The following is a 24,941-nucleotide window of genomic DNA, read 5'->3' on the forward strand; positions in this document are numbered from 1 at the left end:
ATCTCAGTGTTCTATCTGTCTCTGTTTTCCAATCTCTCACTGTTTTTCTGTCTGTCTCTGTTTTCCATCTGGCTCTGTTTTTCTATCTGTCTCTGTTTTCTATCTGTCTCTGTTTTCCTCTCTGTTTCTGTTCTCTATCCCTCTCTCTTTGCTATCTGTCTCTGTTTTTCTTTCTATCTCTGTTTTTCTATCTTACTCTGTTTTCTATCTGTCTCCGTTTTTATATCTGTCTCTGTTTTTCTATCTGTCTCTCTTTTTCTATGTGTCTCTGATTTTCTTTCTGTCTCTGTTTTCTATCTCTCTCTGATTTACTATCTCTCTCTGTTTTCCATCTCTCTCTGTTTTCTATCTGTCTCTGTTTTTCTATCTCTCACTGTTTTCTAGCTCTTTCTATTTTTCTATTTGTCTCTGTTTTCTCTCTCTCTGTTTTAGATTTGTCTCTTTTTTCTATTTGTCTCTGTTTTTCTATCTGTCTCTGTTTTCTATCTCTCTCTGTTTTTCTATCTGTCTCTGTTTTCTATCTCTCTCTGTTTTTCTGTCTGTCTCTGTTTTTCTATCTGTCTGTTTCTCTAATTGTCTCCGTTTTCTATCTGTCTGTTTTTCTCTCTGTCGCTGTTTTTCTATCTTTCTCTGTTTTCTATCTATCTCTGTTTTTCTACCTGTCTATGTTTTTCTATCTGTCTCTGTTTTTCTATCTGTCACAGTTTTTCTATGTGTGTCTGTTTAACTATCTGTCTCTGTTTTTCTATCTGTCTCTGTTTTCCTATCTTCACTGTTCTTCTGTCTGTCTCTGTTTTCCATTTGTCTCTGTTTTTCTATCTGTCTCTGATTTCTATCTGTCTCTGTTTTAATATCTCTCTCTCTGTTTTCTACCTGTCTCTGTTTTGCTCTAAGTCTCTGTTTTCTATCTGTCTCTTTTTAGTTTCTCTTTCTGTTTTCAATCTGTCTCTGTTATTCTAAATCTCCCTGTTTTTCTATATGTTTATGATTTTCTATCTGTCTCTGTTTTGCTATTTGTCTCCGTTTTTCTACCTGTCTCTGCTTTCCATCTGTCTCTTTTTTTCTATCTGTCTCTGTTTTCAATTTGTCTCTGTTTTCTATCTGTCTCCGTTTTCTATCTGTCTCTGTTTTTCTATCTGTCCCTGTTCTCTATCCATCTCTCATTTCTATCTGTCTCTGTTTTCTATCTGTCTCTTTTGCTATCTCTCTCTGTTTTATAACTGTCTCTTTTTTTCCCACATGTGTCTGTTTTCTATCTCTCTCTGTGTTTCTATCTGTCTCTGTTTTTCTATCTGTCTTTGTTTTTCTATCTGTCTCTGTTTTCTATCTGTCTCTGTGTTCTATCTCTCTCTGTTCTTCTATCTGTCTCTGTTTTCTATCTGTCTCTGTTTTCTATCCGTTTCTGTTTTTCTATCTGTCCCTGTTTTCTATCTCTCTGTTTTTCTATGTCTCTGTTTTTCTGTCTGTCTCTGTTTTCTGACTCTCTGTGTTTTCTATCTGTTTCCATTTTCTATCTGTCTCTGTTTTTCTAGCTGACTCTGTTCTCTATCTGCCTCCGTTTTACTATCAATCTCAGTTTTCTGTCTGTCTCTGTTTTCCATCTGGCTCTGTTTTTCTATCTGTCTGTGTTTTCTATCTGTCTCTGTTTTCCTCTCTGTTTCTGTTGTCTATCCCTCTCTCTTTGCTATCTGTCTCTGTTTTTCTTTCTATCACTGTTTTTCTATCTTACTCTGTTTTCTCTCTGTCTCCGTTTTTATATCTGTCTCTGTTTTTCTATCTGTCTCTCTTTTTCGATGTGTCTCTTTTTTTCTTTCTGTCTTTGTTTACTATCTCTCTCTGTGTTTCTATCTCTCTCTGTTTTTCTCTGTGTCATTTTTTTTCTATCTGTCTGTTTTCTATCTGTCTCTGTTTTTCTATATGTCTCTGTATTTCTATCTGTCTCTGTTTTGCTTTGTCTCTGTTTTTCAAATGTCTCTGTTTCCTGTCTGTCTCTGTTTTCTCTCTGTCTCTGATTTTCTATCTGTCTCAGTTTTTCTATCTCTCTCTGTTTTTCTATCTCTCCCTCTTTTTCTATCTGTCTCTGTTCCATATTGTCTCAGTTTTCTATCTGTTTATGTTTTTCTATCTGTCCCTGTACTCTATCTGTCTCTCTTTTCTATCTGTCTCTGTTTTATTTTGTCTCTGTTTTCTATCTGCCTATGTTTTTTTATCTGTCCCTGTTCTCTATCCGTCTCTGTTTTCTATCTGTCTCTTTTTTCTATCTGTCTGTTTTCCATCTCTCTCTGTTTTCTACCTGTCTCTGTTTTTCTATCTCTCACTATTTTCTATCTCTTTCTATTTTTTATATCTGTCTCTCTTTTCTATCTGTCTCGGTTTTCCATCTGTCTCTGTTTTTCTATCTGTCTCTGTTCTCTATCTGTCTCTGTTTTCTATCTCTCTCTGTTATTCTATCTGTCTCTGTTTTCTGTCTCTCTCTGTTTTCTATCTGTCTCAGTTTTCTATCTGTCTCTGTTTTTCTATCTGTCTCTGTTTACTTTCTCTCTCTGTTTTCTATCGGTCTCCATTTTCTATCTGTCTCTGTTTTTCTATCAGTCTCTGTTTATCTATCGGTCTCTGTCTTCCTATCTCTCCCTGTTTTTCTGTCTGTCTCTGTTTTGGATCTGTCTCTGTTTTTCTATCTGTCTCTGATTTCTATCTGTCTTTGTTTTCCTCTCTGTTTCTGTTCTCTATCCCTCTCTCTTTGCTATCTGTATCTTTTTTTCCATCTGTCTCTGTTTTACTATCTCTCTCTCCGTTTTCTACCTGTCTCTTTTGCGCTAAGTCTCTGTTTGCTTTCTGTCTCTTTTTAGTTTCTCTTTCTGTTTTCTATCTGTCTCTGTTTTTCTATCTCTCGCTGTTTTCTATCTCTTTCTATTTTTCTATCTGTCTCTGTTTTCTATCAGTCTCTGTTTTCTATTTGTCTCTGTTTTCTATCTTTCTCTGTTTTCTATCTGTCTCTGTTTTTCTATCTGTCTCAGTTTTCTGTCTCTCTGTTTTCTAACTGTCTCTGTTCTCTATCTGCCTCTGTTTTATTATCAATCTCAGTTTTCTATCTGTCTCTGTTTTTCAATCTCTCTCTGTTTATCTATCTGTCTCTGTTTTCCCATCTATCACTGTTTTTCTGTCTGTCTGTGTTTTCCATCTGTCTCTGTTTTTCTATCTGTCTCTGATTTCTATTTGTCTCTGTTTTCCTCTCTGTTTCTGTTCTCTATCCCTCTCTCTTTGCTACTGAATCTGTTTTACTATCTGTCTCTGTTTTAATATCTCTCTCCCAGTTTTCTACCTGTCTCTATTTTGCTCTAAGTCTCTGTTTTCTATCTGTCTCTTTTTAGTTTCTCTTTCTGTTTTCTATCTGTCTCTGTTATTCTATCTCTCACTTTTTTTTTCTATATGGTTATGATTTTCTATCTGTCTCTGTTTTGCTATTTGTCTCCGTTTTTCTACCTGTCTCTGCTTTCCATCTGTCTCTTTTTTTCTACCTGTCTCTGTTTTCAATTTGTCTTTGTTTTCTATTTTCTCCGTTTTCTATCTGTCTCTGTTTTTCTATCTGTCCCTGTTCTCTATCCATCTCTCATTTCTATCTGTCTGTTTTCTATCTGTCTCTTTTGCTATCTCTCTCTGTTTTATATCTGTCTCTTTTTTTCCAAATGTGTCTTTTTTCTATCTCTCTCTGTGTTTCTATCTGTCTCTGCTTTGTATTTGTCTCTGTTTTTCTTTCTGTCTCTGTTTTCTATCCGTCTCTGTTTTTCTATCTGTCCCTGTTTTCTATCTCTCTCTGTTTTTCTATCTGTCTCTGTTTTTCTATCTGTCTCTGTTTTCTGTCTCTCTCTGTTTTCTATCTGTCTCCGTTTTCTATCTGTCTCTGTTTTTCTAGCTGACTCTGTTCTCTATCTGCCTCCGTTTTACTATCAATCTCAGTTTTCTATCTGTCTCTGTTTTCCTATCTCTCACTGTTTTTCTGTCTGTCTCTGTTTTCCATCTGTCTCTGTTTTCCTCTCTGTTTCTGTTCTATATCCCTCTCTCTTTGCTATCTGTCTCTGTTTTTCTTTCTATCTCTGTTTTTCTATCTTACTCTGTTTTCTATCTGTCTCCGTTTTTATATCTGTCTGTTTTGTAACTGTCTCTGTTTATCCATCTGCCTCTGTTTTCCATCTGTCTCTGTTTTACTATCTGTCTGTTTTTCTATCTGTCTCTGTTTTCTATCTGTCTCTGTTTTCTATCTCTCTCTGTTTTTCTATCTGTCTGAGTTTTTCTATCTCTGTTTTCTATCTGCATCCATTTTTATATATCTCTCTGTTTTCTATCTGTTTTTTTTTCTATCTTTCTCTGTTTTACTATCTGCCTCTGTTTTGCATCTGTGTCTGTTTTTCTGTCTCTCTCTGTTTTTCTATCTCTCTCTGTTTTTCTATCCGACTCTGTTTTTCTATCTATCTCTCTTTTTCTATCTGTCTCTGCTTCCTATCTGTCTCCATTTTTTTATCTGTCTCTATATTCTATCTGTCCAAGTTTTTCTATCTCTGTTTTGTATCTGTCTCTGCTTTTCTATCTGCCTCTGCTTTCTAAATGTCTTTGTTTTACTATCTGTCTGTTTTTCTATCTGTCTCTGTTTTTATATCTGTATCTGTTTTTCTATCTCCCTATGTTTTTCTATCTGTCTCAGTTTTTCTATCTCTCTCTGTTTTCTATCTGTCTCTGTTTTTCTACCTGTCTCTGTTCTTCTATCTGTCACTGTTTTTCTATGTGTGTCAGTTTTACTATCTGTCTCTGTCTTTCTACCTGTCTCTGTTCTTCTATCTGTCACTGTTTTTCTATGTGTGTCAGTTATACCTTCTGTCTCTGTTTTTCTATCTGTGTCTGTTTTTCTATCTGTCTCTGCTTCCTATCTGTCTCCATTATTTTTAACTGTCTCTGTTTTCTCTCTGTCCTAGTTTTTCTATCTCTCTGTTTTGTATCTGTCTCTGCTTTTCTATCTGCCTCTGCTTTCTAAATGTCTTTGTTTTACTATCTGTCTGTTTTTCTATCTGTCTCTGTTTTCTAAATGTCTCTGTTTTACTATCTGTCTGTTTTTCAATCTGCCTCTGTTTTCTAAATGTCTCTGTTTTCTATCTCTCTCTGTTTTCTATCTGTTCCTTTTTTTCTATTTGCCTGTTTTTCTAACTCTCGGTGTTTTTAAAACTTTTTCTATCCGTCTCTGTTTTTCTACCTGTCTCTGTCTATTATGTTTCTCTGTTTTTCTATCTGTCTCTGTTTTTATATCTGTATCTGTTTTTCTATCTCTCTATGTTTTTCTATCTGTCTCAGTTTTTGTATCTCTCTCAGTTTTCTATCTGTTTCTGTTCTTCTGATTCTCTCTGTTTTTCTATCTGTCTCTGTTTTCTATCTGTCTCTGTTTTTCTACCTGTCTCTGTTCTTCTATCTGTCACTGTTTTTCTATGTGTGTCAGTTTTACTATCTGTCTCTGTTTTTCTATCTGTCTCTGTTTTCTATCTGTCTCTGAGTTCTATCTGTCTCTGTTTGTCTACCTGTCTCTGTTTTTGTACCTGTCTCTGTTTTTCTCTGTCTCTGTTTTTCAATATGTCTCTGTTTTCTATCTGTCTCTTTTTCTATCTGTCTCTGTTTTCTATCTGTCTCTGCTTTCTATCTCTCTCTATTTTTCTATCTGTCTCTGTTTTTTTTATCTCTGTCTTTCTATCTGTCTCTGTTTTCAATCTCTCTGTTTGCTATCTTTCTGTTTTTCTATCTGTCTCAGTTTTTCTATCTGTCCCTGTTTTCTATCTGTCACTGTTTTCTATCTGTCTTTGTTTTATATCTGTCTCTGTTTTTGATATCTCTCTTTTTTTTCTATCTGTCTCTGTTTTTCTATCTCTGTCTTTCTATCTGTCTCTGTTTTCTATGTGTCTCTGTTTTCCATCTGTCTCTGTTTTCTGCCACTCTGTTTTCTGTCTCTGTTCTCTATCTTTCTCTGTTTACTATCTCACTCTGTTTTTATAACTGCCTCCGTTTTTCTATCTCTCTCTGTTTTCTATCTGTCTCTGTATTTCTATTTCTGTCTGTTTTCAATCTGTCTCTGTTTTACTATCTCTAATTTTATCTGTGGCTGCTTTTCTGTCTCTCTCTGTTTTCTATCTGTCTCTGTTTTCTTGCTCTCTCCATTTTCTATCTGCTTCTGTTTCTCTAATTGTCTCTGTTTTCTATCTGTCTGTTTTTCTATCTGTCGCTGTTTTTCTATCTTTCTCTGTTTTCTATCAGTCTCTGTTTTTCTACCTGTCTATGTTTTTCTATCTGTCTCTGTTTTTCTATCTGTCACAGTTTTTCTATGTGTGTCTGTTTAACTATCTGTCTCTGTTTTTCTATCTGTCTCTGTTTTGCTTTGTCTCCGTTTTTCAAATGTCTCTGTTTCCTGTCTGTCTATGTTTTCTCTCTGTCTCTGTTTTTCTATCTCTCCCTCTTTTTCTATCTGTCTCTGTCATATATTGTCTCTGTTTTCTATCTGTCTATGTTTTTTTATCCGTCCCTGGTCTCTATCCGTCTCTCTTTTCTATCTGTCTCTGTTTTCTATTTGTCTCTGTTTTTGTATCTCTGTCTTTCTATCAGTCTCTGTTTTCTATCTGTCTCTGTTTTCTATTTGTCTCTGTTTTCTTTCTTTCTCTGTTTTCTATCTGCCTCTGTTTTTCTATCTGTCTCTGTTTTCTGTCTCTCTCTGTTTTCTATCTGTCTCTGTTTTCTCTCTGTCTCTGTTTTGCTTGCTGTCTCTGTTCTCTATCTGCGTCTGTTTTACTATGAATCTCAGTTTTCTATCTGTCTCTGTTTTTCTATCTTTCTCTGTTTATCTATCTGTCTCTGTTTTCCTATCTCTCACTGTTTTTCTGTTTGTCTCTGTTTTCCATCTGTCTCTGTCTTTCTATCTATCTCTGATTTCTATCTGTCTCTGTTTTCCTCTAGTTTCTGTTCTCTATCCCTCTCTCTTTGCTATCTGTATCTGTTTTTCTATCTGTCTCTGTTTTAATGTCTCTCTCTCTGTTTTCTATCTGTCTCTGAGTTCTATCTCTCTCTGTTCTTCTATTTGTCTCTGTTTTCTATCTGTCTCTGTTTTTCTATCTGTCACAGTTTTTCTATGTGTGTCTGTTTAACTATCTGTCTCTGTTTTTCTATCTGTCTCTGTTTTGCTTTGTCTCCGTTTTTCAAATGTCTCTGTTTCCTGTCTGTCTATGTTTTCTCTCTGTCTCTGTTTTTCTATCTCTCCCTCTTTTTCTACCTGTCTCTGTGATATATTGTCTCTGTTTTCTATCTGTCTATGTTTTTTTATCCGTCCCTGGTCTCTATCCGTCTCTCTTTTCTATCTGTCTCTGTTTTCTAATTGTCTCTGCTTTTCTATCAGTCTCTGTTTTCTATCTGTCTCTGTTTTCTATTTGTCTCTGTTTTCTTTCTTTCTCTGTTTTCTATCTGCCTCTGTTTTTCTATGAATCTCTGTTTTCTGTCTCTCTCTGTTTTCTATCTGTCTCTGTTTTCTCTCTGTCTCTGTTTTGCTTGCTGTCTCTGTTCTCTATCTGCGTCTGTTTTACTATGAATCTCAGTTTTCTATCAGTCTCTGTTTTTCTATCTTTCTCTGTTTATCTATCTGTCTCTGTTTTCCTATCTCTCACTGTTTTTCTGTTTGTCTCTGTTTCCCATCTGTCTCTGTCTTTCTATCTATCTCTGATTTCTATCTGTCTCTGTTTTCCTCTAGTTTCTGTTCTCTATCCCTCTCTCTTTGCTATCTGTATCTGTTTTTCTATCTGTCTCTGTTTTAATATCTCTCTCTCTGTTTTCTATCTGTCTCTGAGTTCTATCTCTCTCTGTTCTTCTATTTGTCTCTGTTTTCTATCTGTCTCTGTTTTTCTATCTGTCACAGTTTTTCTATGTGTGTCTGTTTAACTATCTGTCTCTGTTTTTCTATCTGTGTCTGTTTTTCTATCTGTCGCTGCTTCCTATCTGTCTCCATTTTTTTTATCTGTCTCTCTTTTCTATCTGTCCCTGTGCTTCTCTCTGTTCTGTATCTGTCTCTGTTTTTCTATCTGCCTCTGTTTTCAATCTGTCTCTTTTTTCTATCTGTCTGTTTTTCTATCTGTCTCTGTTTTCTATCTGTCTCTGTTTTTCTATCTCTCCCTGTTTTCTCTCTGTCCGTGCTTTTCTATTTGTCTGTTTTTCTAACTGTCTGTGTTTTTAAAACTTTCTGTTTTTCTATCCATCTCTGTTTTTCTATCTGTCTCTGTCTATTATGTGTCTCTGTTTTTCTATCTGTCTCTGATTTTATATCTGTATCTGTTTTTCTATCTCTCTATGTTTTTCTATCTGTCTCAGTTTTTCTATCTCTCTCAGTTTTCTATCTGTGTCTGTTCTTCTGATTCTCTCTGTTTTACTATCTGTCTCTGTTTTCTATCTGTCTCTGTTTTTCTACCTGTCTCTGTTTTTCTACCTGTCTCTGTTCTTCTATCTGTCACTGTTTTTCTATGTGTGTCAGTTTTACCATCTGTCTCTGTTTTTCTATCTGTCTCTGCTTCCTATCTGTCTCCATTATTTTTATCTGTCTCTCTTTTCTATCTGCCCCTGTTTTTCTATCTCTCTGTTTTGTATCTGTCTCTGTTTATCCATCTGCCTCTGTTTTCCTTCTGTCTCTGTTTTACTATCTGTCTGTTTTTCTATCTGTCTCTGTTTTCTATCTGTCTGAGTTTTTCTATCTCTCTCTGTTTTCTATCTGTATCTGTTTTTATATATCTCTCTGTTTTCTATCTTTCTCTGTTTTACTATCTGCCTCTGTTTTGTATCTGTGTCTGTTTTTCTGTCTCTCTCTGTATTTCTATCTGTCACTGTTTTTCTATCTGACTCTGTTTTTCTATCTGTCTCTGTTTTTCTATCTGTCTCTGCTTCCTATCTGTCTCCATTTTTTTTTATCTGACTCTATATTCTATCTGTCCTAGTTTTTCTATCTCTCTGTTTTGTATCTGTCTCTGCTTTTCTATCTGCCTCTGCTTTCTAAATGTCTTTGTTTTACTATCTGTCTGTTTTTCTATCTGTCTCTGTCTTTATATCTGTATCTGTTTTTCTATCTCTCTATGTTTTTCTAACTGTCTCAGTTTTTCTATCTCTCTCAGTTTTCTATCTGTCTCTGTTCTTCTGATTCTTTCTGTTTTTCTATCTGTCTCTGTTTTCTATCTGTCTCTGTTTTTCTACCTGTCTCTGTCCTTCTATCTGTCACTGTTTTTCTATGTGTGTCAGTTTTAATATCTGTCTCTGTTTTTCTTTCTGTCTCTGTTTTCTATCTGTCTCTGAGTTCTATCTGTCTCTGTTTTTCTACCTGTCTCTGTTTTTCTACCTGTCTCTGTTTTCCTATTTGTCTCTGTTTTTGAATATGTCTCTGTTTTCTATCTGTCTCTTTTTCTATCTGTCTCTGTTTTATATCTGTCTCTGTTTTTCTATCTGTCCCTGTTTTCTATCTGTCTCTGTTTTCTATCTGTCTCTGTTTTCTATCTGTCTCTGTTTTTCTATCTGTCTCTGTTTTTGTATCTCTGTCTTTCTATCTGTCTCTGTTTTCAATCTCTCTGTTTGCTATCTTTCTGTTTTTCTATCTGTCTCAGTTTTTCTATCTGTCCCTGTTTTCTATCTGTCACTGTTTTCTATCTGTCTTTGTTTTATATCTGTCTCTGTTTTTGATATCTCTCTGTTTTTCTATCTGTCTCTGTTTTTCTATCTCTGTCTTTCTATCTGTCTCTGTTTTCTATGTGTCTCTGTTTTCCATCTGTCTCTGTTTTCTGCCACTCTGTTTTCTGTCTCTGTTCTCTATCTTTCTCTGTTTACTATCTCACTCTGTTTTTATAACTGCCTCCGTTTTTCTATCTCTCTCTGTTTTCTATCTGTCTTTGTATTTCTATTTCTGTCTGTTTTCAATCTGTCTCTGTTTTACTATCTCTAATTTTATCTGTGGCTGCTTTTCTGTCTCTCTCTGTTTTCTATCTGTCTCTGTTTTCTTGCTCTCTCCATTTTCTATCTGCTTCTGTTTCTCTAATTGTCTCTGTTTTCTAACTGTCTGTTTTTCTATCTGTCGCTGTTTTTCTATCTTTCTCTGTTTTCTATCAGTCTCTGTTTTTCTACCTGTCTATGTTTTTCTATCTGTCTCTGTTTTTCTATCTGTCACAGTTTTTCTATGTGTGTCTGTTTAACTATCTGTCTCTGTTTTTCTATCTGTCTCTGTTTTGCTTTGTCTCCGTTTTTCAAATGTCTCTGTTTCCTGTCTGTCTATGTTTTCTCTCTGTCTCTGTTTTTCTATCTCTCCCTCTTTTTCTATCTGTCTCTGTGATATATTGTCTCTGTTTTCTATCTGTCTATGTTTTTTTATCCGTCCCTGGTCTCTATCCGTCTCTCTTTTCTATCTGTCTCTGTTTTCTATTTGTCTCTGTTTTTGTATCTCTGTCTTTCTATCAGTCTCTGTTTTCTATCTGTCTCTGTTTTCTATTTGTCTCTGTTTTCTTTCTTTCTCTGTTTTCTATCTGCCTCTGTTTTTCTATCTGTCTCTGTTTTCTGTCTCTCTCTGTTTTCTATCTGTCTCTGTTTTCTCTCTGTCTCTGTTTTGCTTGCTGTCTCTGTTCTCTATCTGCGTCTGTTTTACTATGAATCTCAGTTTTCTATCTGTCTCTGTTTTTCTATCTTTCTCTGTTTATCTATCTGTCTCTGTTTTCCTATCTCTCACTGTTTTTCTGTTTGTCTCTGTTTTCCATCTGTCTCTGTCTTTCTATCTATCTCTGATTTCTATCTGTCTCTGTTTTCCTCTAGTTTCTGTTCTCTATCCCTATCTCTTTGCTATCTGTATCTGTTTTTCTATCTGTCTCTGTTTTAATGTCTCTCTCTCTGTTTTCTATCTGTCTCTGAGTTCTATCTCTCTCTGTTCTTCTATTTGTCTCTGTTTTCTATCTGTCTCTGTTTTTCTATCTGTCACAGTTTTTCTATGTGTGTCTGTTTAACTATCTGTCTCTGTTTTTCTATCTGTCTCTGTTTTGCTTTGTCTCCGTTTTTCAAATGTCTCTGTTTCCTGTCTGTCTATGTTTTCTCTCTGTCTCTGTTTTTCTATCTCTCCCTCTTTTTCTACCTGTCTCTGTGATATATTGTCTCTGTTTTCTATCTGTCTATGTTTTTTTATCCGTCCCTGGTCTCTATCCGTCTCTCTTTTCTATCTGTCTCTGTTTTCTAATTGTCTCTGCTTTTCTATCAGTCTCTGTTTTCTATCTGTCTCTGTTTTCTATTTGTCTCTGTTTTCTTTCTTTCTCTGTTTTCTATCTGCCTCTGTTTTTCTATGAATCTCTGTTTTCTGTCTCTCTCTGTTTTCTATCTGTCTCTGTTTTCTCTCTGTCTCTGTTTTGCTTGCTGTCTCTGTTCTCTATCTGCGTCTGTTTTACTATGAATCTCAGTTTTCTATCAGTCTCTGTTTTTCTATCTTTCTCTGTTTATCTATCTGTCTCTGTTTTCCTATCTCTCACTGTTTTTCTGTTTGTCTCTGTTTCCCATCTGTCTCTGTCTTTCTATCTATCTCTGATTTCTATCTGTCTCTGTTTTCCTCTAGTTTCTGTTCTCTATCCCTCTCTCTTTGCTATCTGTATCTGTTTTTCTATCTGTCTCTGTTTTAATATCTCTCTCTCTGTTTTCTATCTGTCTCTGAGTTCTATCTCTCTCTGTTCTTCTATTTGTCTCTGTTTTCTATCTGTCTCTGTTTTTCTATCTGTCACAGTTTTTCTATGTGTGTCTGTTTAACTATCTGTCTCTGTTTTTCTATCTGTGTCTGTTTTTCTATCTGTCGCTGCTTCCTATCTGTCTCCATTTTTTTTATCTGTCTCTCTTTTCTATCTGTCCCTGTGCTTCTCTCTGTTCTGTATCTGTCTCTGTTTTTCTATCTGCCTCTGTTTTCAATCTGTCTCTTTTTTCTATCTGTCTGTTTTTCTATCTGTCTCTGTTTTCTATCTGTCTCTGTTTTTCTATCTCTCCCTGTTTTCTCTCTGTCCGTGCTTTTCTATTTGTCTGTTTTTCTAACTGTCTGTGTTTTTAAAACTTTCTGTTTTTCTATCCATCTCTGTTTTTCTATCTGTCTCTGTCTATTATGTGTCTCTGTTTTTCTATCTGTCTCTGATTTTATATCTGTATCTGTTTTTCTATCTCTCTATGTTTTTCTATCTGTCTCAGTTTTTCTATCTCTCTCAGTTTTCTATCTGTGTCTGTTCTTCTGATTCTCTCTGTTTTACTATCTGTCTCTGTTTTCTATCTGTCTCTGTTTTTCTACCTGTCTCTGTTTTTCTACCTGTCTCTGTTCTTCTATCTGTCACTGTTTTTCTATGTGTGTCAGTTTTACCATCTGTCTCTGTTTTTCTATCTGTCTCTGCTTCCTATCTGTCTCCATTATTTTTATCTGTCTCTCTTTTCTATCTGCCCCTGTTTTTCTATCTCTCTGTTTTGTATCTGTCTCTGTTTATCCATCTGCCTCTGTTTTCCTTCTGTCTCTGTTTTACTATCTGTCTGTTTTTCTATCTGTCTCTGTTTTCTATCTGTCTGAGTTTTTCTATCTCTCTCTGTTTTCTATCTGTATCTGTTTTTATATATCTCTCTGTTTTCTATCTTTCTCTGTTTTACTATCTGCCTCTGTTTTGTATCTGTGTCTGTTTTTCTGTCTCTCTCTGTATTTCTATCTGTCACTGTTTTTCTATCTGACTCTGTTTTTCTATCTGTCTCTGTTTTTCTATCTGTCTCTGCTTCCTATCTGTCTCCATTTTTTTTTATCTGACTCTATATTCTATCTGTCCTAGTTTTTCTATCTCTCTGTTTTGTATCTGTCTCTGCTTTTCTATCTGCCTCTGCTTTCTAAATGTCTTTGTTTTACTATCTGTCTGTTTTTCTATCTGTCTCTGTCTTTATATCTGTATCTGTTTTTCTATCTCTCTATGTTTTTCTAACTGTCTCAGTTTTTCTATCTCTCTCAGTTTTCTATCTGTCTCTGTTCTTCTGATTCTTTCTGTTTTTCTATCTGTCTCTGTTTTCTATCTGTCTCTGTTTTTCTACCTGTCTCTGTCCTTCTATCTGTCACTGTTTTTCTATGTGTGTCAGTTTTAATATCTGTCTCTGTTTTTCTTTCTGTCTCTGTTTTCTATCTGTCTCTGAGTTCTATCTGTCTCTGTTTTTCTACCTGTCTCTGTTTTTCTACCTGTCTCTGTTTTCCTATTTGTCTCTGTTTTTGAATATGTCTCTGTTTTCTATCTGTCTCTTTTTCTATCTGTCTCTGTTTTATATCTGTCTCTGTTTTTCTATCTGTCCCTGTTTTCTATCTGTCTCTGTTTTCTATCTGTCTCTGTTTTCTATCTGTCTCTGTTTTTCTATCTGTCTCTGTTTTTGTATCTCTGTCTTTCTATCTGTCTCTGTTTTCAATCTCTCTGTTTGCTATCTTTCTGTTTTTCTATCTGTCTCAGTTTTTCTATCTGTCCCTGTTTTCTATCTGTCACTGTTTTCTATCTGTCTTTGTTTTATATCTGTCTCTGTTTTTGATATCTCTCTGTTTTTCTATCTGTCTCTGTTTTTCTATCTCTGTCTTTCTATCTGTCTCTGTTTTCTATGTGTCTCTGTTTTCCATCTGTCTCTGTTTTCTGCCACTCTGTTTTCTGTCTCTGTTCTCTATCTTTCTCTGTTTACTATCTCACTCTGTTTTTATAACTGCCTCCGTTTTTCTATCTCTCTCTGTTTTCTATCTGTCTTTGTATTTCTATTTCTGTCTGTTTTCAATCTGTCTCTGTTTTACTATCTCTAATTTTATCTGTGGCTGCTTTTCTGTCTCTCTCTGTTTTCTATCTGTCTCTGTTTTCTTGCTCTCTCCATTTTCTATCTGCTTCTGTTTCTCTAATTGTCTCTGTTTTCTAACTGTCTGTTTTTCTATCTGTCGCTGTTTTTCTATCTTTCTCTGTTTTCTATCAGTCTCTGTTTTTCTACCTGTCTATGTTTTTCTATCTGTCTCTGTTTTTCTATCTGTCACAGTTTTTCTATGTGTGTCTGTTTAACTATCTGTCTCTGTTTTTCTATCTGTCTCTGTTTTGCTTTGTCTCCGTTTTTCAAATGTCTCTGTTTCCTGTCTGTCTATGTTTTCTCTCTGTCTCTGTTTTTCTATCTCTCCCTCTTTTTCTATCTGTCTCTGTGACATATTGTCTCTGTTTTCTATCTGTCTATGTTTTTTTATCCGTCCCTGGTCTCTATCCGTCTCTCTTTTCTATCTGTCTCTGTTTTCTATTTGTCTCTGCTTTTCTATCAGTCTCTGTTTTCTATCTGTCTCTGTTTTCTATTTGTCTCTGTTTTCTTTCTTTCTCTGTTTTCTATCTGCCTCTGTTTTTCTATGAATCTCTGTTTTCTGTCTCTCTCTGTTTTCTATCTGTCTCTGTTTTCTCTCTGTCTCTGTTTTGCTTGCTGTCTCTGTTCTCTATCTGCGTCTGTTTTACTATGAATCTTAGTTTTCTATCAGTCTCTGTTTTTCTATCTTTCTATGTTTATCTATCTGTCTCTGTTTTCCTATCTCTCACTGTTTTTCTGTTTGTCTCTGTTTTCCATCTGTCTCTGTCTTTCTATCTATCTCTGATTTCTATCTGTCTCTGTTTTCCTCTAGTTTCTGTTCTCTATCCCTCTCTCTTTGCTATCTGTATCTGTTTTTCTATCTGTCTCTGTTTTAATGTCTCTCTCTCTGTTTTCTATCTGTCTCTGAGTTCTATCTCTCTCTGTTCTTCTATTTGTCTCTGTTTTCTATCTGTCTCTGTTTTTCTATCTGTCACAGTTTTTCTATGTGTGTCTGTTTAACTATCTGTCTCTGTTTTTCTATCTGTCTCTGTTTTGCTTTGTCTCTGTTTTTCAAATGTCTCTGTTTCCTGTCTGTCTCTGTTTTCTCTCTGTCTCTGTTTTTCTATCTCTCCCTCTTTTTCTATCTGTCTCTGTGACATATTGTCTCTGTTTTCTATCTGTCTATGTTTTTTTATCTGTCCCTGGTCTCTATCCGTCTCTCTTTTCTATCTGTCTCTGTTTTCTATTTGTCTCTGCTTTTCTATCAGTCTCTGTTTTCTATCTGTCTCTGTTTTCTATCTGTCTCTGTTTTCTCTCTGTCTCTGTTTTGCTTGTTGTCTCTGTTCTCTATCTGCGTCAGTTTTACTATGAATCTCAGTTTTCTATCTGTCTCTGTTTTACTATCTCTCTCTGTTTATCTATCTGTCTCTGATTTCCTATCTCTCACTGTTTTTCTGTTTGTCTCTGTTTTCCATCTGTCTCTGTTTTTCTATCTGTCTCTGATTTCTATCTGTCTCTGTTTTCCTCTAGTTTCTGTTCTCTATCCCTCTCTCTTTGCTATCTGTATCTGTTTTTCTATCTGTCTCTGTTTTTCTACCTGTCTCTGTTTTTCTACCTGTCTCTGTTTTCCTATCTGTCTCTGTTTTTGAATATGTTGCTGTTTTCTATCTGTATCTTTTTCTATCCGTCTCTGTTTTCTATCTGTCTCTGTTTTTCTATCTGTCCCTGTTTTCTATCTGTCTCTGTTTTCTATCTGTCTCTGTTTTCTATCTGTCTCTGTTTTTCTATCTGTCTCTGTTTTTGTATCTCTGTCTTTCTATCTGTCTCTGTTTTCAATCTCTCTGTTTGCTATCTTTCTGTTTTTCTATCTGTCTCAGTTTTTCTATCTGTCCATGTTTTCTATCTGTCACTGTTTTCTATCTGTCTTTGTTTTATATCTGTCTCTGTTCTTGATATCTCTCTGTTTTTCTATCTGTCTCTGTTTTTCTATCTCTGTCTTTCTATCTGTCTCTGTTTTCTATGTGTCTCTGTTTTCCATCTGTCTCTGTTTTCTGCCACTCTGTTTTCTGTCTCTGTTCTCTATCTCTCTCTGCTTACTATCTCACTCTGTTTTTATAACTGCCTCTGTTTTTCTATCTCTCTCTGTTTTCTATCTGTCTCTGTATTTCTATTTCTGTCTGTTTTCAATCTGTCTCTGTTTTACTGTCTCTAATTTTATCTGTGTCTGCTTTTCTGTCTCTCTCTGTTTTCTATCTGTCTCTGCTTTCTAGCTCTCTCCATTTTCTATCTTTCTCTGTTTCTCTAATTGTCTCTGTTTTCTATCTGTCTGTTTTTCTATCTGTCGCTGTTTCTCTATCTGTCTCTGTTTTCTATCTGTCTCTGTTTTTTTACCTGTCTATGTTTTTCTATCTGTCTCTGTTTTTCTATCTGTCACAGTTTTTCTATGTGTGTCTGTTTAACTATCTGTCTCTGTTTTTCTATCTGTCTCTGTTCTGCTTTGTCTCTGTTTTTCAAATGTCTCTGTTTCCTGTCTGTCTCTGTTTTCTCTCTGTCTCTGTTTTTCTAACTCTCCCTCTTTTTCTATCTGTCTCTGTGACATATTGTCTCTGTTTACTATCTGTCTATGTTTTTTTATCCGTCCCTGGTCTCTATCCATCTCTCTTTTCTATCTGTCTCTGTTTTCTATTTGTCTCTGCTTTTCTATCAGTCTCTGTTTTCTATCTGTCTCTGTTTTTTATTTGTCTTTTTTTTCTTTCTGTCTCTGTTTTCTATCTGTCTCTGTTTTTCTATCTGTCTCTGTTTTCTGTCTCTCTCTGTTTTCTATCTGTCTCTGTTTTCTTTCTGTCTCTGTTTTGCTTGCTGTCTCTGTTCTCTATCTGTGTCAGTTTTTCTATGAATCTCAGTTTTCTATCTGTCTCTGTTTTTCTATCTCTCCCTGTTTTCTCTCTGTCCGTGCTTTTCTATTTGTCTGTGTTTCTAACTGTCTGTGTTTTTAAAACTTTCTGTTTTTCTATCCATCTCTGTTTTTCTATCTGTCTCTGTCTATTATGTGTCTCTGTTTTTCTATCTGTCTCTGATTTTATATCTGTATCTGTTTTTCTATCTCTCTATGTTTTTCTATCTGTCTCAGTTTTTCTATCTCTCTCAGTTTTCTATCTGTGTCTGTTGTTCTGATTCTTTCTGTTTTACTATCTGTCTCTGTTTTCTATCTGTCTCTGAGTTCTATCTGTCTCTGTTTTATATCTGTCTCTGTTTTTCTATCTGTCCCTGTTTTCTATCTGTCTCTGTTTTCTATCTGTCTCTGTTTTTCTATCTGTCTCTGTTTTTGTATCTCTGTCTTTCTATCTGTCTCTGTTTTCAATCTCTCTGTTTGCTATCTTTCTGTTTTTCTATCTGTCTCAGTTTTTCTATCTGTCCCTGTTTTCTATCTGTCACTGTTTTCTATCTGTCTTTGTTTTATATCTGTCTCTGTTTTTGATATCTCTCTGTTTTTCTATCTGTCTCTGTTTTTCTATCTCTGTCTTTCTATCTGTCTCTGTTTTCTATGTGTCTCTGTTTTCCATCTGTCTCTGTTTTCTGCCACTCTGTTTTCTGTCTCTGTTCTCTATCTCTCTCTGTTTACTATCTCACTCTGTTTTTATAACTGCCTCTGTTTTTCTATTTCTCTCTGTTTTCTATCTGTCTCTGTATTTCTATTTCTGTCTGTTTTCAATCTGTCTCTGTTTTACTGTCTCTAATTTTATCTGTGTCTGCTTTTCTGTCTCTCTCTGTTTTCTATCTGTCTCTGTTTTCTAGCTCTCTCCGTTTTCTATCTTTCTCTGTTTCTCTAATTGTCTCTGTTTTCTATCTGTCTGTTTTTCTATCTGTCGCTGTTTTTCTATCTGTCTCTGTTTTCTATCTGTCTCTGTTTTTTTACCTGTCTATGTTTTTCTGTCTGTCTCTGTTTTTCTATCTGTCACAGTTTTTCTATGTGTGTCTGTTTAACTATCTGTCTCTGTTTTTCTATCTGTGTCTGTTGTTCTATCTGTCGCTGCTTCCTATCTGTCTCCATTTTTTTTTTCTGTCTCTGTTTTGCTTTGTCTCTGTTTTTCAAATGTCTCTGTTTCCTGTCTGTCTCTGTTTTCTCTCTGTCTCTGTTTTTCTATCTCTTCCTCTTTTTCTATCTGTCTCTGTGACATATTGTCTCTGTTTTCTATCTGTCTATGTTTTTTTATCTGTCCCTGGTCTCTATCCGTCTCTGTTTTCTATCTGTCTCTGTTTTCTATTTGTCTCTGCTTTTCTATCAGTCTCTGTTTTCTATCTGTCTCTGTTTTTTATTTGTCTCTGTTTTCTTTCTGTCTCTGTTTTCTATCTGTCTCTGTTTTTCTATCTGTCTCTGTTTTCTGTCTCTCTCTGTTTTCTCTCTATCTCTGCTTTCTCTCTGTCTCTGTTTTGCTTGTTGTCTCTGTTCTCTATCTGCGTCAGTTTTACTATGAATCTCAGTTTTCTATCTGTCTCTGTTTTACTATCTCTCTCTGTTTATCTATCTGTCTCTGATTTCCTATCTCTCACTGTTTTTCTGTTTGTCTCTGTTTTCCATCTGTCTCTGTTTTTCTATCTGTCTCTGATTTCTATCTGTCTCTGTTTTCCTCTAGTTTCTCTTCTCTATCCCTCTCTCTTTGTTATCTGTATCTGTTTTTCTATCTGTCTCTGTTTTTCTACCTGTCTCTGTTTTTCTACCTGTCTCTGTTTTCCTATCTGTCTCTGTTTTTGAATATGTCGCTGTTTTCTATCTGTATCTTTTTCTATCTGTCTCTGTTTTCTATCTGTCTCTGTTTTTCTATCTGTCCCTGTTTTCTATCTGTCTCTGTTTTCTATCTGTCTCTGTTTTATATCTGTCTCTGTTTTTATATCTGTCTCTGTTTTTGTATCTCTGTCTTTCTATCTGTCTCTGTTTTCAATCTCTCTGTTTGCTATCTTTCTGTTTTTCTATCTGTCTCAGTTTTTCTATCTGTCCCTGTTTTCTATCTGTCACTGTTTTCTATCTGTCTTTGTTTTATATCTGTCTCTGTTTTTGATATCTCTCTGTTTTTCTATCTGTCTCTGTTTTTCTATCTCTGTCTTTCTATCTGTCTCTGTTTTCTATTGCTGTCTGTTTTCAATCTGTCTCTGTTTTACTGTCTCTAATTTTATCTGTGTCTGCTTTTCTGTCTCTCTCTGTTTTCTATCTGTCTCTGTTTTCTAGCTTTCTCCGTTTTCTATCTTTCTCTGTTTCTCTAATTGTCTCTGTTTTCTATCTGTCTGTTTTTCTATCTGTCGCTGTTTTTCTATCTGTCTCTGTTTTCTATCTGTCTCTGTTTTTTTACCTGTCGATGTTTTTCTATCTGTCTATGTTTTTCTATCTGTCACAGTTTTTCTATGTGTGTCTGTTTAACTATCTGTCTCTGTTTTTCTATCTGTCTCTGTTCTGCTTTGTCTCTGTTTTTCAAATGTCTCTGTTTCCTGTCTGTCTCTGTTTTCTCTCTGTCTCTGTTTTTCTATCTCTCCCTCTTTTTCTATCTGTCTCTGTGACATATTGTCTCTGTTTTCTATCTGTCTATGTTTTTTTATCTGTCCCTGGTCTCTATCCATCTCTCTTTTCTATCTGTCTCTGTTTTCTATTTGTCTCTGCTTTTCTATCAGTCTCTGTTTTCTATCTGTCTCTGTTTTTTATTTGTCTTTTTTTTCTTTCTGTCTCTGTTTTCTATCTGTCTCTGTTTTTCTATCTGTCTCTGTTTTCTGTCTCTCTCTGTTTTCTATCTGTCTCTGTTTTCTCTCTGTCTCTGTTTTGCTTGCTGTCTATGTTCTCTATCTGCGTCAGTTTTTCTATGAATCTCAGTTTTCTATCTGTCTCTGTTTTTCTATCTCTCCCTGTTTTCTCTCTGTCCGTGCTTTTCTATTTGTCTGTGTTTCTAACTGTCTGTGTTTTTAAAACTTTCTGTTTTTCTATCCATCTCTGTTTTTCTATCTGTCTCTGTCTATTATGTGTCTCTGTTTTTCTATCTGTCTCTGATTTTATATCTGCATCTGTTTTTCTATCTCTCTATGTTTTTCTATCTGTCTCAGTTTTTCTGTCTCTCTCAGTTTTCTATCTGTGTCTGTTCTTCTGATTCTCTCTGTTTTTCTATCTGTCTCTGTTTTCTATCTGTCTCTGAGTTCTATCTGTCTCTGTTTTTCTACCTGTCTCTGTTTTTCTACCTGTCTCTGTTTTCCTATCTGTCTCTGTTTTTGAATATGTCTCTGTTTTCTATCTGTCTCTTTTTCTATCTGTCTCTGTTTTATATCTGTCTCTGTTTTTCTATCTGTCCCTGTTTTCTATCTGTCTCTGTTTTCTATCTGTCTCTGTTTTCTATCTGTATCTGTTTTTCTATCTGTCTCTGTTTTTGTATCTCTGTCTTTCTATATGTCTCTGTTTTCAATCTCTCTGTTTGCTATCTTTCTGTTTTTCTATCTGTCTCAGTTTTTCTATCTGTCCCTGTTTTCTATCTGTCACTGTTTTCTATCTGTCTTTGTTTTATATCTGTCTCTGTTTTTGATATCTCTCTGTTTTTCTATCTGTCTCTGTTTTTCTATCTCTGTCTTTCTATCTGTCTCTGTTTTCTATGTGTCTCTGTTTTCCATCTGTCTCTGTTTTCTGCCACTCTGTTTTCTGTCTCTGTTCTCTATCTCTCTCTGTTTACTATCTCACTCTGTTTTTATAACTGCCTCTGTTTTTCTATTTCTCTCTGTTTTCTATCTGTCTCTGTATTTCTATTTCTGTCTGTTTTCAATCTGTCTCTGTTTTACTGTCTCTAATTTTATCTGTGTCTGCTTTTCTGTCTCTCTCTGTTTTCTATCTGTCTCTGTTTTCTAGCTCTCTCCGTTTTCTATCTTTCTCTGTTTCTCTAATTGTCTCTGTTTTCTATCTGTCAGTTTTTCTATCTGTCGCTGTTTTTCTATCTGTCTCTGTTTTCTATCTGTCTCTGTTTTTTTACCTGTCTATGTTTTTCTGTCTGTCTCTGTTTTTCTATCTGTCACAGTTTTTCTATGTGTGTCTGTTTAACTATCTGTCTCTGTTTTTCTATCTGTCTCTGTTTTGCTTTGTCTCTATTTTTCAAATGTCTCTGTTTCCTGTCTGTCTCTGTTTTCTCTCTGTCTCTGTTTTTCTATCTCTCCCTCTTTTTCTATCTGTCTCTGTGACATATTGTCTCTGTTTTCTATCTGTCTATGTTTTTTTATCCGTCCCTGGTCTCTATCCGTCTCTCTTTTCTATCTGTCTCTGTTTTCTATTTGTCTCTGCTTTTCTATCAGTCTCTGTTTTCTATCTGTCTCTGTTTTCTATTTGTCTCTGTTTTCTTTCTTTCTCTGTTTTCTATCTGCCTCTGTTTTTCTATGAATCTCTGTTTTCTGTCTCTCTCTGTTTTCTATCTGTCTCTGTTTTCTCTCTGTCTCTGTTTTGCTTGCTGTCTCTGTTCTCTATCTGCGTCTGTTTTACTATGAATCTTAGTTTTCTATCAGTCTCTGTTTTTCTATCTTTCTATGTTTATCTATCTGTCTCTGTTTTCCTATCTCTCACTGTTTTTCTGTTTGTCTCTGTTTTCCATCTGTCTCTGTCTTTCTATCTATCTCTGATTTCTATCTGTCTCTGTTTTCCTCTAGTTTCTGTTCTCTATCCCTCTCTCTTTGCTATCTGTATCTGTTTTTCTATCTGTCTCTGTTTTAATGTCTCTCTCTCTGTTTTCTATCTGTCTCTGAGTTCTATCTCTCTCTGTTCTTCTATTTGTCTCTGTTTTCTATCTGTCTCTGTTTTTCTATCTGTCACAGTTTTTCTATGTGTGTCTGTTTAACTATCTGTCTCTGTTTTTCTATCTGTCTCTGTTTTGCTTTGTCTCTGTTTTTCAAATGTCTCTGTTTCCTGTCTGTCTCTGTTTTCTCTCTGTCTCTGTTTTTCTATCTCTCCCTCTTTTTCTATCTGTCTCTGTGACATATTGTCTCTGTTTTCTATCTGTCTATGTTTTTTTATCTGTCCCTGGTCTCTATCCGTCTCTCTTTTCTATCTGTCTCTGTTTTCTATTTGTCTCTGCTTTTCTATCAGTCTCTGTTTTCTATCTGTCTCTGTTTTCTATCTGTCTCTGTTTTCTCTCTGTCTCTGTTTTGCTTGTTGTCTCTGTTCTCTATCTGCGTCAGTTTTACTATGAATCTCAGTTTTCTATCTGTCTCTGTTTTACTATCTCTCTCTGTTTATCTATCTGTCTCTGATTTCCTATCTCTCACTGTTTTTCTGTTTGTCTCTGTTTTCCATCTGTCTCTGTTTTTCTATCTGTCTCTGATTTCTATCTGTCTCTGTTTTCCTCTAGTTTCTGTTCTCTATCCCTCTCTCTTTGCTATCTGTATCTGTTTTTCTATCTGTCTCTGTTTTTCTACCTGTCTCTGTTTTTCTACCTGTCTCTGTTTTCCTATCTGTCTCTGTTTTTGAATATGTTGCTGTTTTCTATCTGTATCTTTTTCTATCCGTCTCTGTTTTCTATCTGTCTCTGTTTTTCTATCTGTCCCTGTTTTCTATCTGTCTCTGTTTTCTATCTGTCTCTGTTTTCTATCTGTCTCTGTTTTTCTATCTGTCTCTGTTTTTGTATCTCTGTCTTTCTATCTGTCTCTGTTTTCAATCTCTCTGTTTGCTATCTTTCTGTTTTTCTATCTGTCTCAGTTTTTCTATCTGTCCATGTTTTCTATCTGTCACTGTTTTCTATCTGTCTTTGTTTTATATCTGTCTCTGTTCTTGATATCTCTCTGTTTTTCTATCTGTCTCTGTTTTTCTATCTCTGTCTTTCTATCTGTCTCTGTTTTCTATGTGTCTCTGTTTTCCATCTGTCTCTGTTTTCTGCCACTCTGTTTTCTGTCTCTGTTCTCTATCTCTCTCTGCTTACTATCTCACTCTGTTTTTATAACTGCCTCTGTTTTTCTATCTCTCTCTGTTTTCTATCTGTCTCTGTATTTCTATTTCTGTCTGTTTTCAATCTGTCTCTGTTTTACTGTCTCTAATTTTATCTGTGTCTGCTTTTCTGTCTCTCTCTGTTTTCTATCTGTCTCTGCTTTCTAGCTCTCTCCATTTTCTATCTTTCTCTGTTTCTCTAATTGTCTCTGTTTTCTATCTGTCTGTTTTTCTATCTGTCGCTGTTTCTCTATCTGTCTCTGTTTTCTATCTGTCTCTGTTTTTTTACCTGTCTATGTTTTTCTATCTGTCTCTGTTTTTCTATCTGTCACAGTTTTTCTATGTGTGTCTGTTTAACTATCTGTCTCTGTTTTTCTATCTGTCTCTGTTCTGCTTTGTCTCTGTTTTTCAAATGTCTCTGTTTCCTGTCTGTCTCTGTTTTCTCTCTGTCTCTGTTTTTCTAACTCTCCCTCTTTTTCTATCTGTCTCTGTGACATATTGTCTCTGTTTACTATCTGTCTATGTTTTTTTATCCGTCCCTGGTCTCTATCCATCTCTCTTTTCTATCTGTCTCTGTTTTCTATTTGTCTCTGCTTTTCTATCAGTCTCTGTTTTCTATCTGTCTCTGTTTTTTATTTGTCTTTTTTTTCTTTCTGTCTCTGTTTTCTATCTGTCTCTGTTTTTCTATCTGTCTCTGTTTTCTGTCTCTCTCTGTTTTCTATCTGTCTCTGTTTTCTTTCTGTCTCTGTTTTGCTTGCTGTCTCTGTTCTCTATCTGTGTCAGTTTTTCTATGAATCTCAGTTTTCTATCTGTCTCTGTTTTTCTATCTCTCCCTGTTTTCTCTCTGTCCGTGCTTTTCTATTTGTCTGTGTTTCTAACTGTCTGTGTTTTTAAAACTTTCTGTTTTTCTATCCATCTCTGTTTTTCTATCTGTCTCTGTCTATTATGTGTCTCTGTTTTTCTATCTGTCTCTGATTTTATATCTGTATCTGTTTTTCTATCTCTCTATGTTTTTCTATCTGTCTCAGTTTTTCTATCTCTCTCAGTTTTCTATCTGTGTCTGTTGTTCTGATTCTTTCTGTTTTACTATCTGTCTCTGTTTTCTATCTGTCTCTGAGTTCTATCTGTCTCTGTTTTATATCTGTCTCTGTTTTTCTATCTGTCCCTGTTTTCTATCTGTCTCTGTTTTCTATCTGTCTCTGTTTTTCTATCTGTCTCTGTTTTTGTATCTCTGTCTTTCTATCTGTCTCTGTTTTCAATCTCTCTGTTTGCTATCTTTCTGTTTTTCTATCTGTCTCAGTTTTTCTATCTGTCCCTGTTTTCTATCTGTCACTGTTTTCTATCTGTCTTTGTTTTATATCTGTCTCTGTTTTTGATATCTCTCTGTTTTTCTATCTGTCTCTGTTTTTCTATCTCTGTCTTTCTATCTGTCTCTGTTTTCTATGTGTCTCTGTTTTCCATCTGTCTCTGTTTTCTGCCACTCTGTTTTCTGTCTCTGTTCTCTATCTCTCTCTGTTTACTATCTCACTCTGTTTTTATAACTGCCTCTGTTTTTCTATTTCTCTCTGTTTTCTATCTGTCTCTGTATTTCTATTTCTGTCTGTTTTCAATCTGTCTCTGTTTTACTGTCTCTAATTTTATCTGTGTCTGCTTTTCTGTCTCTCTCTGTTTTCTATCTGTCTCTGTTTTCTAGCTCTCTCCGTTTTCTATCTTTCTCTGTTTCTCTAATTGTCTCTGTTTTCTATCTGTCTGTTTTTCTATCTGTCGCTGTTTTTCTATCTGTCTCTGTTTTCTATCTGTCTCTGTTTTTTTACCTGTCTATGTTTTTCTGTCTGTCTCTGTTTTTCTATCTGTCACAGTTTTTCTATGTGTGTCTGTTTAACTATCTGTCTCTGTTTTTCTATCTGTGTCTGTTGTTCTATCTGTCGCTGCTTCCTATCTGTCTCCATTTTTTTTTTCTGTCTCTGTTTTGCTTTGTCTCTGTTTTTCAAATGTCTCTGTTTCCTGTCTGTCTCTGTTTTCTCTCTGTCTCTGTTTTTCTATCTCTTCCTCTTTTTCTATCTGTCTCTGTGACATATTGTCTCTGTTTTCTATCTGTCTATGTTTTTTTATCTGTCCCTGGTCTCTATCCGTCTCTGTTTTCTATCTGTCT

Source organism: Carcharodon carcharias, chromosome Y (assembly GCF_017639515.1).
Source record: "Carcharodon carcharias isolate sCarCar2 chromosome Y, sCarCar2.pri, whole genome shotgun sequence".
In the NCBI taxonomy this organism is placed as follows: domain Eukaryota; kingdom Metazoa; phylum Chordata; class Chondrichthyes; order Lamniformes; family Lamnidae; genus Carcharodon; species Carcharodon carcharias.